We start from the raw sequence: 6,000 nt of genomic DNA on the forward strand, positions 1-6,000 counted from the left end.
AGAAAGACGGCGAAACAGAAGCAGATTGCAAGGAGGGAAGTTCGCTTGACCGTTTCAACTAGGAACTGTTAATTTCATGAAATCTCAATCATAGAAACCGAAAGGCAAGGAAACCCAGCTGAAGAATCCTGTATTGTGTGTCGGAGGTACCAGAGCTCTCCCGTGTAGATAATCAATGCGGGGAGAATAGCCAGCTGCCGTGGTACTGTCCTTGGCTCCAACAACAAAGCAGCATCAGTGAAATCAACACATCCATTGAGTTGGGGAGACCAATACAGAACCGGTCTGTTGAAGCCAAGGTTGCAAGCGGCAACAATGTATGGCGAGCGCTGAAACAATTGTTTAAAACGCATGTGAGAATCAACAGGAGTGAAGTTGAACAGCAGATAAGTGATTGAACTTTGAAACCAAGATACGATACCTTTGAAAGAGTGGTCCGGCACCTCTTGTGTGCTCAATCAAAGGTCTCTGTAAGGTGTCCAACTGAGAATTAACTAAAGTGACAGCGTGGCAAAGAATTGTGAATCGAAGTGGTCCTTCGACGGATCAAGCAAAATCCTGCGCACAGTCGAAAGTCTCCGATGTTGATACAGTAAAGAAAGTTTATTGCAAAGTAGATGAAGTTGGTCCGAGCCCGGCAGAGGGAGACTGATTGAAGATTTTGTGTCAAAGTGTATCAGACCCCGGCGGACGGGGATGCAAGGTGGATAGTAAAAACCTAAGAAAATGGTGTATATGTGAAATACAAAAGGAAAGGAACTTTGTTTGTTACATCAGGCCTTCTGAAAAAAGAGACTTTGAATGGCAAAGAGACTTTAACACAGAAGGCCATGATGTTGAAGTTTTGAACTGCACCCTCATGCCAGAGAAGCCAGAGACTGTGCTAAGCTCTAGTGTGCCGCCTTGTCCCGTGCTAAAAACATGGAACAGGGAAGCCTACAGCTAGAATATCCTGACATATGATTTCTTAAACACTTTTTCTTTTGCATAACATTGTTTCCCACACTATTTGTATTTAGAGGTAAGGATTGGCAATAGGTTTATCAGTATAGTCCCTTTTATTTTGACAAGACACCACTAGGACTGCGTTATTATTATTTGATGGTCAAAGCTCCCTCCTATGTTTAGATTTAGGAGTAAATAGGCATTTTTGAAACCCAAATGTAGTTCAATAAACACCCTTGAACTGTGGTCACTTGTCTCTATTACTGTTGATACCATGCCTTCCTTACTGAAGGAGGGTTAGGGTGATGATGGTTGGATAGGAAGTGGGGGGTGTAGGAAAACCAGAATGAGGTTTTGGGAGAGGTTATGAATTGGTTGGGGATGTTAGGGTAAGGTTTTGACCACTGCACACGCTTCCAGTGTACTGTTAAACTCATACAAACACAGGTCCCTGCTTCTGACAGCGCATATATACAATATTACTATAGCAGTATACAAAGGCACAGCAACATAATAAACACTCATGAGGTAGTGCAGCACTTATCTTAGGTAGGTTATCGCCCAGAGTGCCCCTTGTTGTCTGTTACAATTTCGTTGTGCCAGGATGTGTCGCAGTAGCTGTTCAAATGTCCAAGAGTTCTACAATTAGTGCACACATCAAAAACTGCTGCATGTGGCTGTTCACATGCGTGTACACATGCAGGGGATTTAGCGAGTCTGCACATGGCTACTAAACATGCAGAGTAGGGGCCTCATGTGGCTCTGGTAAATGGTAATATGTTAGTTAGGGCATGCAGGAGTAAGCAGTTAGTAACGCCTTAGGAAGGCGTCCAGAATCGTGTCCGCGGCTAGCAAGCCACTATACAATGATTTACGGTGCTGCGCGTGGCTGGGAAGCGCAGATTAGTGTTGCTCTCTTTTACGCGGCATGCAGTGTCTTACCGGTACAGTTAGCTTTGTATAGAGCAGGGGCCAGTTCTCTCTGTCTGGTGGGGCTGGGTCCCTTGCTTGCCCCACTGCTCCCTGTGGTTATTGTGAGAAACCTGAAGTTGTCTCACCTGCTAGTCCCCGGAGATATGTTATCCAGGTGGCCAGGACACAGCCATCACTATTGGATCCAGTTCCTGGGGGTGGACCAGTGGGGGAGAATCCCCTGGATGGGGGGGGTCTTCGAGGAGTGGGAGTGGGAGTGGGACACTGATGGGTGCGACGTGGTACCCCCCTTCCTTCTAACCCTTTTTCCCTATCCTACCCTGTAGGATACTTGGAAGCTCTAAAACCCTCCCCCCTTTTCCGACATGAACACTTTCCTACACCGTGACAGACAACGGACGAAACCAGAGCCGTTTACCTGACATGTCCCAACACAAGGGTCAGGCAGAGTCTGGCAATTGACATTAACTTACGCACACCTGATTGCCCTTTCCCTTCCCCACAGGGATTCAAAGGGAGAGCACGAGAGCACACTTTGAAAGTCTGAACGCACGAGGAAACAGCTACACCGGACCGGCAGTTTAAATGGAGGAGAAAGGCAGGGAGACTTAGTGGTATGACGAAGGGGGAACTGCCATTGCCCTTTTCAACTCGAAGTCTCTGAAAGAGAAATCATAAGACTGGGAAGTCCAGCTGGTGGGTGGTGTGACCGGTGTCAATTGCACACAGGCCCTCCTGCGCTGATAGCCAAGGCGGGGGTAAGCGTTTGCTGCTGTGGTGCCGTCTTTGACTCCCGAGACAAGAAACTCCACAGTTCAGCACAGCTGGTGAGTCAGAGAAGACGGATAGTAAAATCGAACTATGCTGGGCCCAAGGTTGCAGGCAGCAACCTTGTTGAACAAAGAACTTATGTGATTGAACTTTAAAGAGATGATAGAAAAAGTTAAAAAGCAGAGTGGTCAGGTGTTGTGGGGCGCTCATTCTAAGGACTCTAACTGAAGCTTTTGTGGGGCGTGTTGTTTTTTTTTTAAATTACAAGAACCAAGAGGCGTTAAGAGGGGCCCATGTAAAATGTCAAAGTGGTCCTACGAGGGTCTGTAAAACCCCTCGTACACTCAAGTCTTTGACACATTGGCGAAAAACGGATTGAACTGTGAATCTTGCAAATGGTACCCCGACAGAGGGATGCCTGCCAATTGAGGGGAAACAAGTGATGTACCCGTGAACATTGTGACAACAAGTGTGAACCTGCCTGAGCGATGTCCACAATGGGTAGTTGTTTAAAAAGACATTGAGACTTTTGAGTAATACATTTTGAGTGAAAGGCCGCTGTGAACCCGTTGAGGGAGGCTAACATTGCAAGAAGGACCAGAGCCCGGCTGAGGGGGAACCAAAATGGCGAAGAGCAATCTCCCAACGTGAAAGATTACCAAAGGAACTTTTGTTTGTTTTTGGTTCAGCTGACCTTCTAAGGCAAGAGACTTTGCAGGAAAGAGACTTGGCCCCAGAAGGTCCTGCCATCGTTGAAAGGAACTGCAACCTCGTAATGGCGCGGGGCCAGGAGTGTGCTGTGCTCAAGTGCTAACAACGTGGGGAAGGGAGCCCCAGCCCTAACATCCTGATCTATCATCTGGTGAATACTTCTTTCTTTTCTTGTGGATATTATCCCACACTATTTTGTAGATTAGTTGTAAGGATTGGCAATATTTAATTTTTTAGTATAGGCCCTTTTATTTGACAAGACACCACTAGGACTGCCTTATTATTATTTGATGGTTGTAGCTTGTTCCCATCTTGTGAACTGTGATCACTTGTGTCTGCCTTTACTGTTGCCACAATGAGTTCCTTACATAATGCAGACCGCTGCAGCACTTATCTGTATCAGGCGAGGACCCGGGATGTCGATCCAGTGTGGTGTGGCCCTCACAATAGATATGAAGCTGGAGCTGCTCAGAGACACGTTTTCTCAACAAGAGGACTTGAGCACAAGCACTGCCTTTGTTCCTGCGCGCGGGCTGGCGTGCCACTCCCAACGTGGCCTTCCTGTAGTTCTGGGCCCAGTTGCTTCTGGAAAACATAGTTTGGTATGCGATAACCCTTCTAAAAGGGCAGTGAAGCCTTCAAAAAGGCTGAATTGTCCATTTGGGGATGCTTTTTAGTTTTCGCTGTGTCTTTGGCACTATTACAATGTCTCTGCCATGACTGAGGCCATATATTGCATGCTTGTCTTTTTTGCTTGTTGGGTTGTGCCTGCCCCTGGCCCCCAGCCCTAACATCTGTGGAAAGTCTTTTTTTCTGTTGAAAGTCATGTAGCTGGACTCAAAATCTGATGATGCACAAAGATGTAAGGCTGAATGATTCATATATTGTCCCTTGTGAATGTGAACACCATCTTTATGAAGGGTACCATCTTCTCAGAAACAGAAACTTTCTGATTTGAAGTTCTGTGCACCCTTCACACTTTGGTCTTTGATTGAACAGATCTTGATTTCAAGAGTGCATGTATTGCACATTTCAAATGAAGCAAGTCAAGGTCCTAATGATTGAGGTGGTGATGGTCAAATGTGAACCGTGCAGGTGCCATACAGTAAGTTTTAAAGTTGTCACCTCAAACTCAAATGTACTGTTTTACTTTAAAATATAAAATTAGGCTGTTTGCCTTCAAGAAATGTGGTTTGGCCAAGCAATCTAAGAACATTGTTGCATGCATAGACAAGCTGCCACAAAACTCTTCCTGGAAACCTAGAAAATCACTCAATCAAGAGTTCCTTCAACAATGCACTTTTGTGTGCAAACATTTGGATTATGTCTGACTTTTGCAATTGGACAAGCACATTCTGTTCCACAGACATGAGGATAAATGCTTTGAGGATGTCCTGGCTGAGGTGGTTTCTTAGGCGAGTTTTAATATTCTTCAATTTTGAAAAACCTCTTTTACATGCGACTTGTGTACAAGATAAGGTCAAGATGAAGTTGTATGCCAAATACAATTGCCGGTAAGCACTACTGAAAAGTTTATACTTTTCAGAATTGAGTAGCAACATACTGTACAGTTACGGCATGTATTGCATTTCTGTACTAAATGTTTAGATTGGTCTGCAAATTCTTCTTGTAGTGGTGAATCTTCACTATGTAGGTCTTCAAAGGCATTCTCTTCTGATAGTGGCCTCCTCAGTTTAGTCTTCTTGTCTGAAAGTCCAAAAGTTCTTCCCTTAACCGCTGTACCGCTATGCAGTCATCCAGTCTTTCAAGCAAGGAGCAAATGTTTCCAAGAGCATTGTCAGGCAGACTTGCATTGACATTTTGGGACCCAGGCATGATGTTCGGCGGCAAGAGATGTGTGGGTTTTAAAAGACTAGTTAGGCTTCAAATAATGTTGTCCATAATGCTATTGTGACACTAACTCTAAACCAGTCTTTAGCCAAGGCGATTGGCTACCCCTTGTACTCATTCCAGGCATCCTCTTTTTGTGGTTCACTCTCCCCTCTGGAAGTGCAGTTTCCACTCCTTTATCACATCTTCTTTCTTCCAAGCCCACGTTGGCCAATTCTGCGAATATTTCTGCTGCACAGTACACAGAATAAAAATGTCTTGACTCTGCAGCAAGCACTTTTGGAGTGTCCAAGACCACTTGTTGTGCCTGGAGGATGTCCATTCCACTTGTCAGGTGGTCATTAGATAATGGGGTTGTAGAATTAAATACTCAAAGATATAAGGGGTATGTGAACACTGTTTGAAATTTCCACAAAGCCTCAGCAAAGTTTAAAACTTGGTAACGGATGTTTGAATTGCATTTATCTGTATTTGAGCCAATATTATTGAGTGCTACAACCACATAAATGAACATTGCTTTTTTCGGGTTATTAAAGGAGCAAATCCTCTGCCCACCACCTTGTTTCTCCTATTATTTGGACTGTGCGACCTTCCACAGACCACGCCACACATCCATCCTTTTGACTCTCAGAAAAAAAGGCACAGGGGTTTAACAGGCCAAACAAAGATGTGGATTAATTTGATGCGTGTGTCCCTTCTACAAGTACAAGATTCAATACATGTGCATAACACCAGGCATGTATTTGACCAGGGAATTCCTTACTGAGCCAAGATGTGAGACCATTGTAC

Source organism: Ambystoma mexicanum, chromosome 8, assembly GCF_040938575.1.
Source record: "Ambystoma mexicanum isolate Mex_15411 chromosome 8, UKY_AmexF1_1, whole genome shotgun sequence".
NCBI classification, from domain to species: Eukaryota; Metazoa; Chordata; class Amphibia; order Caudata; family Ambystomatidae; genus Ambystoma; species Ambystoma mexicanum.